Genomic DNA, 10714 nt, shown 5'->3' with positions numbered 1-10714 from the left:
CCTTCATATGTTCAATTAGAGTATTTATGGCCTGGCATCTGTTGAAGCTCTTAGACATATAGCCAAAACTCAGGAGATACACTCTGAAAAGTTAAACATTCCCTGAAAAGGGACTTACGGGCGAGAAACCATTCCAGTTATCTTGACTTGGCTTTTGAATGGCAGCCATGACTGGAAGTCCTATGTTACACATCAATGAGAACCACAGACGACCCCCTACATCACTGGCTGAAGTATTTCTGAGCCACCAGGTTCCTCACAGTGGCCTTCACGTCCTTGTCCTCAGGGTATAGATGATGGGGTTGAGCATGGGAGCCAGCACTCCATAGACGAGGGGGATGAGCTCATCGGAGAGGTCCTCTTTGTCTGCCCTCACAAGGCCCTTAGACTTGGGCTTTCCATACATGAAGAGGTTGGTCCCACAGAAGACAACCATGACTGTGAAGTGGGCACAGCAGGTGGAGGTCTTTTGCCTCCCCTCAGCTGAGGAGATCCGCAGGATGGTAGCAATGATGAATACCTGAGAGACAAAAATGAACGGGACTGGGACCCCCAGGAAGATCACATTTGCTACCCCCATGCTGATCACTTTGATGGAGTTGTCATCACAGGCCAACTTCAGGATAGCCAGGATCTCACAAGTGAAGTGGTCGATGACATTGTTCCCACAGAAGGCCAGCTGAGTTGCCAAGGATGTGTGTACCATAGAAGCAGCACCATCGATAGCCCAGGAGCTGGCAGCCATGGGCACGTACGCAGCAATCAAATGCCATCAAGCCCAGCAGCACACACTCTGTGGCTCCCCTGGCAAGGGAGAGAAACATCTGCATGGCACAGCCTAAGAGGGAGATGGTTGCCTAGGGGAGTCAGGAGGCCAACCAGGACCAGACGGGTGCAAGAGGTGGTGTAGCAGATGTCCAGGAAGGAGAGGTTCCCCAAGAAGAAGTACATGGGCGTGTGCAGGTGGGAGTCAGGGGTGGTCACCAGCATGAGGACCCCGTTGCCCAGCAGGACCACCAGGTACATCAGCAGGATGATCACAGACAACATTTTCTCCAGCGTTGGGTGGGCTGAGAGGCCCAGGAGAATGAACCCCACCACCAGGGAGGTCCAGCTGGCTTCTTCCATGTGATATCCCCTCTGTCATCAGCAAAGTACAAAAGCAGAACGTCAGGTTTTCCAGAGAAGAGTCCCAGGCATCCGGTATGTGGTCAAGTCCGTGCTGCATAACAGCAGAGCATATGTGTGTAAGAGAAAAATAACCAAGGGAGGCAGCAGGGGAGTCCTCAGTTCCCAGATGGAAGGAGGTCAGAGCTGGAACAGAGCTTACAAGGGAGCGGCACTGGGTGAGGACCTCAAATATTCCACCCATGTGCGAGGAATTCTCCAACGCTGCTGCATCCTCTCGTGGCCCATAAAAGCAACTGAGGGCTAGGGAGGAGAAGTGGCCCATCTGAGCCTTCTGAGCCAGCCGGTGCCAGAGACAGGACTTGAACCCAGCAGAGCTAATCTCCAGTCAGGAAGGGCTTTCCCTCTGCATTATGATGAATGGCTGGACAATGCTGTGAATTCTTTCTCTTTAATGTAAATGGATAGAAATTTCATTTAATCTTTCTTAGATTCTCAGGAAAACCCCCAAACTTAGAACTATCAAATTTTCAAGGCTCTTTAAACTTTGATTACAGTTGGAAGGAGCTTGTATAAAAGTGTTAATCCACATCCAGACAGACACGCCTGGGTGAAGGCTCAGCCATCAGGAGGATTACTGCTTCAGACTGTCCGCCATCCGCGACACAGACCTGACTGTCGTCTGCCTTGGGATTTGCTTATTTTAGATACGGATTGATGGCAATACATGGGGTGGTTCCCACAAGGGGAAGAACTTTATGAAGTCAACACTTCATGAAGTGGCTGAGCCCACATGATGGCATGACAACTGGGCAGCTCAATGACCAGTCAGCTCAGTTATTAATAACCACACTGCCTACACTCGTCAGATACTAGGGTTTAGGACAGTGACTTCTAATCCCATTCCATTAGCATACTGGTGAAATTCTTAGCCAGGGGTGACCAAGGAATGTTCTTCCTCTGTCCTTTTATGTTTTTATTATATTCTCGTGTAATATTCTGGCTCTCTGACGCCATTCTTGTGTTCCACACAGGCAGCTAGCTTATAGGAAGGCCCGTATGCCCTTGTGTGGAGGATTTCTGGTCTCCTAGCTGCAATTGCCCAGACTGTAAATTCAAAAACCTCATTGATGGTATTTCTATAGCTCCTTCTTAACTGCAATGGTGTGTATGTGTAGGAGTGGGTGGACGATGGGAGATGAGTGGTTAGTGTTAATGAGCATCTACTCTGTGCCACAGTCTTTGGAACACACTATGGGGAAGATATTGTTACTCAAGTTTTATTGATGAAGTAACCAAAGCTCAGAGACACTCAAGATTTTGCTACGTGGGGTTGAATGCAGAGCTGGGGTTGGGTCGCAGGCCCCAACTCGGAGTTCCTTCCACCAGGCAGCTGTCTCTATCTCTTGGTGCAGAGTTTTGAAAGAGTCCGTCTCTCCAAACCCACTCTCCGTATCCTCTGATATCTCATTGTCCAGCACGCTCCCTTCTCAGTCAGTGAGTTTATGTCAGACGTGTTGTCAGGCAGCGCAGCTCCCGCCTGAATTGAACCCAGGGTTTCCCAACCTCGGCACTACTGACATTTTGGGCTGGAGAACCCTTTGTTGGAGGGGGCTGTCCTGTGCACCGCAGGATGTTTAACAGCATCCCTGGCCTCTGCCCACCAGTCGCCAGTATCATCTGTTCCCTGAGTCGTGACAACTGAAAATGTCTCCTGACATTGCCAAATGTTTCCGGAGGAGAGGGAAGTGCAGGACTGTGGCCAGCAGAGAACTAATCCTGGAGAGGTCTCCTTGTCTGCAGTCAGAGGCCTCACCGTACTCCCTGCGAAGCCTCCGGCCTTTCCCCCAGCCCGCAGCGCATGGGGGACGTTTGCTCAGTGCAGGCCCTGCTGGGCGCCCAACTTGCCTCACCTTCCTCCCACTAGCTCTCCCAGCCCCTCCAGAAACTCAGAAGTCAACACTACAGTCAGTGTCACAAACAAGATTCAACAGTGACAAGGACAGGCTGTGGCCACAGAGCCCGAGCAAAGTGGCTTCTGTTAGAGCAGCCATCCTGTCCACTCCTGTCAGACAAATCTTTGCCCACAGAAGCTCCTGCCCACAAACAATGCGTGTGGGCCTGAGTGATGCCCAGGACTTGACCTGTGTGAGAGCTGCATCCATGCAGGTCTTCGTGCCTGTTGTGCAAAAGTTGCCGAATGAAAGCTGGTTCAATTGGAATGAAGTGAACAGCTAGGAAGACCTTGCACACTGAGACCAGAGCTGTGGGGCCTGCCCCACCCGTGACATGGATATTCTGTTTAGCTTGAGCAAGTCCCTTCTCCTCCCAAGGCCTCAGCTTCCCCACATGCATCATGAGAAGGCTGAATCAGGGGCTTCCCAGGGCCTCCCAGCTCTGTCGTGGACTGCCCGGTGCTGTGCTCGGCAGGCAGGGAGCGGTCCTTGGTGAAGGCGGCTGCCCACTCCTTTGTGGGGGCGGGTGTGTGTTAAGGGGAGATCTGAGTGCTTGGTTTCCCATCAAGAAATGGTCAGCAGGAAACAGAGCTGTGTCAGGCTCTGGAGGGACTGGGGATGGAGGCAAACAAAGAGCTCTGACACCCACAGCCTGATGAGAGGAGGGCGGGGAGGCTGGCGGGGAGAGTGAGGAGGAAGGAAGCTTTGACCTCTGCGGCTGCATCCTGCAGGTGTGGTCCCTCCACATGTCCCAGGGACCTGGTCTTGCTGTGGTCTCATCCCTACATCCCTACCTGTCCCGGGAGCCAGCAGGAAACAGAGAAATGGGAGGCAGTGCAGTGTGGCCAAAAGAGCCGCATAGCCTCTCATACAGACTTTCTGGAGAGCCTTGGCCTAGAAAAAGGAGAAACCTGAAAAACCTGCACACCCGTCGCCTCAGCAAGCCCACCTCCGGGAAATAAGCCCGGAGAACCAATGAGAGTGGAGGGCCAACATCTCTCAACAAAGGCGTCCGTCACAGCAATATTTGTGAGTCAAGGTAGGGAACAAAATAACCGTCCACCAACAGACGCCTAAGGAAATTATGCCATTTCATGTAAGGGAATATTAGGCAGACGTTAAAGTCAAGTTTCTATTTGTACACTGTAATATTATTACATTACAATGATAAATTAATAGAGAATACAAAATTGTATATACTGTTACAATCTCAATCAGGTAAATGACGTGTGGATAAAAGTGACTGGAGAAACTATAGCAAGATCAATAGGGGAGGGCTCCTCTTTGAACCTCTTCAGCATCACCAAATTTTCTATTCATACAGTGGGCGCAAGTTACTCTGCATTCAGGGGAAGAATCTCAGCATTATAAAAGGAAAGTGAGGAAAAAGGAAAGAAGTAGCCACAGACTGGGAGTCAGTTGAACATGGTTTGGGTCTCTGCTCGCCTGTCCACTCACCCTCTGACTCCGAGGAGGGCCCTTTCCTCTGAGGGTCTCTGCAGGGTGGGGTGGGAATCCTGCCCACCTCCCTCCCAGCTCCGGCTTCATAAGAGGATGGAGCGGCAAGGGCAGGGCAGGGGCTGGGCAGTGGTGAGACCAGAGAGCACGAAGGACTGTCTGGCCTTCCTCTCGGCTGCTCCTCCCTGCTCCAGCGCCAGCTTCAGGAAGGATTCCTGGGGCAGAAGTGGGGCGAGGAGGACAGTCCGTCTTCGGGAACTCCCTGCAGAGAGCATGGCCGCCACCTCTGTCCTCGCCGCAGCCCAGCTCTCGCGCCTGCATCCTGCTTGTGGCCACTCCTCTGAGTCTCCCGATCCCAGATTCTCAACTCCTCACACCGCTCCGGGCCAGACCCTGGATGCCAGAGAAGGACCCCAGACCCTCCCCTGTCCAACGTCCTTTACTCTGAGACCCTCCTTCTTCCTTTTCCTCCCAGCGCCTTGTGGGAACTTGAGCCTCTGGTGGGTGTTTCTCTCCCTCCTTCCTCCCAGCTGTGCAGGCCGACTGGGCCTCAGCTGCAGACTCTTCATGTAGAGGACATGTCATCCTGGTCTGAGGCCCAGAAGTCCCAAGGGTACACGTTCCCCAGCAGTGAAGGGAGACCTCAAGCAGCAGCCGTGGGTGCCAACAGGAATCCTGCTAATTCCAGAAGCAATTTAAAGTCTGGAACGTCAAGTGTGCCCAGGGTGCAGGCCCTCAGCATACCTGGGGGGTCCAGGGACCACACCTCCCCGTCCCAGTCAGAGGCAGTGACTGGGACGCGGCCAACTGGATGTGGAGAGGAGGGCGCAGCAGAGGCAGGCTTCCTCCTGAGCTTTCTCCAGGTCTCAGAGAAGCCAGCACTCGCATCAGGGACAGAGCAAACGTCCCCATGTTGAAGTCCTAGACATTCAGAATGGGGGGGCGGGGGTGCTAGGACAGATGCTTAACAAAAACCAGCAGCAGAATTAGCTACATTCATTGAGCTGGCCCCATGTGCCAGCCACTGTGACACTTTACACACATTATATAAATTCCATAAAATCCAGCGATACGTGTGTAGTATCTCCTTCTAGTCTTCCCTGGAGATTGTATTATTATCCCATTTTTTTATATGAAGGAACAGACTTTTAAAAGTTAAGCAATTCACCAAAGACCACATGTCTTGTGAATGGCAGAGCTGGGATTTCAATGTCAATACATCTCAGTCTCTTTATCATCATTGATAGCAGCAGCAGCATCATCACCATTAACCATTAGTCATCATGATTAGTGAGTATCACTTGTACTTGAAATAGAATTTAAAAGATATAGAAGAATATATAATAAAAATTCAGTCTTTGTCTCCAGTCACCCGGTAATTCTCCCTCAAGGCAATTTCTTGTATTTTTTTTTAGAGGTATTCTAGGCATATACTAGTAAGTATTTTGAAGACAAATTTAGCACAAATACACTGTCTTAATATCTCGATTTGTCACTTAACAATATACCTTGGAGAGTTTTCCTGAAAAAAAAAAACATACATAGGGCTGCCTCATTCTTTTAATTGGCTGCATTTATTCATTGTAAGGATGTACCACGATTTAATTAGCCAGTTGCATGTTGATGGACATTTAGATTTTCAAATCTTATGCTATAGTCAGCGCTAAAATAAATACCCTTGCATATTTATAATTTAGCACATGTGGTCAAATATATCTGTTTTATGTAATTTGTAATTTTGATAGATATTGCCAGGTTTACACATTCCTGTCATCAGTGTGTGAGGATGTCTGTTTCCCACACTCTGCCAACATCGCATCTTGCTCTGGACTTTCTGGTCTTTGTCAATCTGACAGGTGAGAAGTGACATTGCATTGTTGTATTTTAAACTTTTGGTTTTTGAAAATAATTTAAAATGTGAAACAGATTCGCGTATATAAATGCATATAAAAGTATGTAAAATACATATTTTAAATTTAAAGAACAATAAAGGAATCATCACCTAATTTAAGAAATACAGCATTGCCAGTGTGTTAGAAGCTCCCTGGCTATCCCTTCCCCCTCCTGGTCCTCTCTCCTCCCAGAGATAACCCCACTCCTGATTTAAGTTGTAATCATTTCCTTGCTTTTCTTGAATTTTATCACCTATGATGCATCCCTAACAGCACAGTTTAGATTTCCCTCTTTGTAAACTCTGTATGAATTGAACCATTTGGAGCTGTTCTTTGTGACCTGTTTCTTTATTCAATACTGTTTGAGAGATTCGTTCACGTTGATGACTGTAACTGAGTTCATTGATTCCACTATATGAATGCAGCACAGTTTATTCACACATTCTACTTTGATGAATGATTGGGTTGCTTCCCGACTGAATGCTGTTATAAATATTTTATACATTTCTCCTAACACATATGTGTATTCCCAATTGTCCTAGTTGTGTTTACAACTCATCCTTTCTCCACGATCTGCATTACGATCTCTGTCATATATGAAATCTCCAGACCTGAATGGGTCTGGTTCTCAGATCTCTATTCTTCTCTGTTGGTTTGTCTATTCCTGTGTCAATGCCACACTGCCTTAATTGATGTTGCTTTATAGTATGTTCTGATTTCTTATAGGGTAAATCCCTTTTTCCCCACCCAATACTTCTTCAAATGTGTCATGGCTGTTCTTGATCCTTTGTTCTTCCATATAAGTTATGGAACCAGCTTCTTAAATGCTACAATAATTCTTTTTGGGATTTAACAATTGGGATTACAATGACTCTATAGATCAATTTGAGGAGGACTAATACTGAGTTCTCCAACCGATGAATGGGAAATATTTCTTTTCATTTTAATATCATTAAAAATATTTTAGAATTTATAATTTTATCCATAAAGATCTTGGAGCTCTTTTGCCAGATTTACCCCTGTATGGTAATATTTTTTTTTTATTGAGGTCATACTGGCTTATAACATTGTGTAAATTTCAGGTGTGCATTATTATATGTCAGTTTCTGTATAGACTGCATTGTTTTCATCCGTCACTATACATGAGTGACCCTTTATTCCTTTTGCTCTTCCCCCATCCCACCCCCTCTGGTAACCACCAATCTGTTCTCCTTATCTATGTGCACATGCTATGACATGGATGAGCCTTGAAAGCATTATGCTAAGTGAAGGAAGCCAGATAAAAGGACACATCTTATATGATTTCATTTATATGAAATGCCTAGAACGGTCTAATCCAGAGAGATGGAGAGCAGATTAGTGGCTATGTAAGGCTGGGAAGATGAGGGGGTTAGAGGGTGACAGCAAAGGGGTACAAGATTTCTTTTATGGGGTAAAGAAAATGTTCTAAAATTGATTGTGGTAATGACTATACAACTGGGTGAATATACTAAAAGCCACTGAATTGTACACTTTAAGTGGGTGAATTCTATGGTATGTGAATTATCTCAATAAAGCTTTTGAAAATATGTCATCATTCCATCGTGGTATTTAACATTTCTGAACAACCCAACTTGGATCAAAATACTCCATTTTTTAATACCAGACTTGAAACACTGCATTGATAAGACAGAAAACTACAAGAAACTCTTCTATGCATGTTGCTGTCTTGGTGAAAGGAGGCTTCACTGATGCTTCACTGACACGGTACACTCATGTGGCTTCCTGGGGCAGTGCATCCAGGAAGATGTGGGATGGGTAAAGGTCACTGTGTGTGTGTGTAAAGTGCTTGACGCCTCACTGACACGGTTACACTCATGTGGCATCCTGGGGCAGTGCATCCAGGAAGATTTGGGATGGGTAAACGTTACTGTGTGTGTGTGTAAAGTGCTTGCAAGGTAATTTTCAAAGGGTAGGTGGGGAAAGAGAACTAGAATGAAATCTCTAGGCATATTCTCAGGTGGATCAGTTCTAGGAAAAAACGTGAGGATCTGGAAACTGATTCCCTTAAAGCCATGCACGTCTGAACTTCCCATGGAAGGCCTTCAGGTACCCAGTTTGCAGATCTGAGCTGTAGTTCAAAAGCCTCGTCTTTCAAGACCATAATCTCTGCTATGAATTGACAAACCTTCCCTAGCAGCAAATGCCAAGAATTTGACTCTGATTCCTACACTGAGCTGTGCCGGCCTCCTCCAGCAATGAGCCCTGAATGCTTCAGCCTCATGGTCTAATTTTCACGTGGGAAGAGCTCAGGAAGGAAGAAGGGAGGCCCACGCTGGTTAATATATCAGATTATCATCCCTCTATGCTAATGATCCCCTTCTACCAAGCGCCCTAGCGATTCTGCTGCGGGGGGGGGGGGGGGGGGGGGGAGTGGTCAATACTGCCCAGTACTGCAAGGAAAAGAAGAATGCGGAGCAAAGGACAAAGAGGACAGTGTCGTCAGGAGACACTTGAGTGGCATGGTGGAAACAGAAGCCAGGCTGAGTGGGTTACAGACTGATCTGGAACCCGAGAGCACAGACAACATTCAGGAAGCTCAACTGAGGAAAGAGATGGGCAGACAGCAAGAGGCAGACCTCAGAGCTGAGGAGGGTTTGCTTTCAGGATAGGGCAAACTTGAGAATATGTGTGGGATGAAGAGAAGAATTGGGAAGGGGATGTGGAGAGAGAGGGAACTGAGGAGCATGAGAAGTTGTGAAGGGACAGAGTGAAGACACAGGGGAGGCACGAGCTTTGAATCGCGGAAGGACACCTCTTCCTCCGAGGTGCTCAATAGCAGGAGCTCTGGGGAGAGTTTTGGTGGACACGGGACTGTTTGTGGAGCTCAGATCATCTGACTCTATTTCTCTCGAGCTCTAGTGCCAGAATGAGAGGTAGGTGGCCGAGAAAGAAGACAGGGGAAGGGCGGGGCCCCAGGACCCCAGAAAGGGCTGGAGAATCAGCTCTGGGGAGTGGGCCTCTGGAGTCAGTGAGAGGTGACTCAGTAGTCAGCTAAGCCTGGTGGGGTGCGGAAGGGGCAGCTGGGCTTAGCTGCATGGATCTGTAAGACCCTGCTCTTCCAGCTGGTGGATGGCAGAGAGGTGAGCAGAGGAGGGGGCTGCCCAGGGTTGGAGAAGTGAGAAATGTGGGAGAAGTTCCAGGGTAGAGAGGGTCAGCTGTGAAGTCCAAGGTCCTGGCCTGGAAGGAGGAAAGTAAGGTCTGGGCAGAGGGTAGGCTTTGAAGAGAGAGGCCAGCCAAGAGAGAGGTCAAGAAGACGATTCTGAGCAGGTGGAGGAGGGCGGAGTGGGAAAAGGAAGGAGATAGAGCAGATTTGAACCATCAGGATACATAAAGTATCCAGCATTGTCTGATAAGAGCCACTAGCCTCCTGGGGCACTGTGCCTGTGGCTAGTCCAAACTGAGCTGTGCTCTAAGTGTATAATACACACTGGATTCTGAAGACTTAGCATGCAAAAAAGAATGTTAAATATAGCATTAATAAATGTTTACATTGAATACTCATTTAAATGATAATATTTAGAAAACATTGGATTAAATACAATATATTATTAAAATTAATTTTACCTGCTTCCTTACACCTTTTTAACATGACTACTAGATATATTTAAATTACTCATGTGGTTTGCATAATATTCTCTTTGCAAAGCACTGGCACAGATACTCCCTCCCAGGGACATGGATCGTCTCTATCACGCCTGTGGCCCCAGCACCTGGAACAGGGACCTGCACAGAGAGGCCTCAATGATGGAGTGTGTGTGAAGTGAGCAGTGGAGGAGAAACTAAATTCATGGATGAATGAGAGACGGAATGAATGAGGATTCTACAGCTGTTGCAGGACACGGTCAGTTCCTTCTAAATTGCTGAGGATTATGTCTGAGTACACACATGACAGAAAGGGAAACAGAGGGAGTTAGAACTGAGGAAAGCTCACTGAGGCTTTGAGGGAAGGGGTCTCAAAGAGCATTTGATGGGACCTCACTTAACATAAGGGCCCAAGAACCTGGTCCTTTCCCTCGCCTCTCTTTTTTTTCCTTCTGAAAAAGTACTCCTGCAGCCCTTTAATACATGTCAGGGACTGTCCTTGGCATTTTGCATGTATTAACTCATTTAAACTTCATGTCACCCTGTGAGGTAGGCACTCTTATTGTCCCCCTTTGAGAGATAAGTAAACAAAGGCACAGAGATGGTCAGTAACTCACCCAGGATGACCCAGTAAGTGTGGAACTGGTATTCAGCCAG

At 47.5% G+C, this 10714-nt stretch overlaps 1 pseudogene; it reads right to left on the bottom strand.

Annotated features, from left to right (window-relative positions):
• OR13C34P (olfactory receptor family 13 subfamily C member 34, pseudogene) lies at positions 222 to 1128 on the bottom strand (annotated as a pseudogene).

The sequence above is a fragment of the Equus caballus genome, chromosome 25 (assembly GCF_041296265.1).
Source record: "Equus caballus isolate H_3958 breed thoroughbred chromosome 25, TB-T2T, whole genome shotgun sequence".
In the NCBI taxonomy this organism is placed as follows: Eukaryota; Metazoa; Chordata; class Mammalia; order Perissodactyla; family Equidae; genus Equus; species Equus caballus.
The sequence above is the reverse complement of the archived record's forward strand: the minus strand, read 5'-3'. Positions and strand labels throughout refer to the sequence as shown.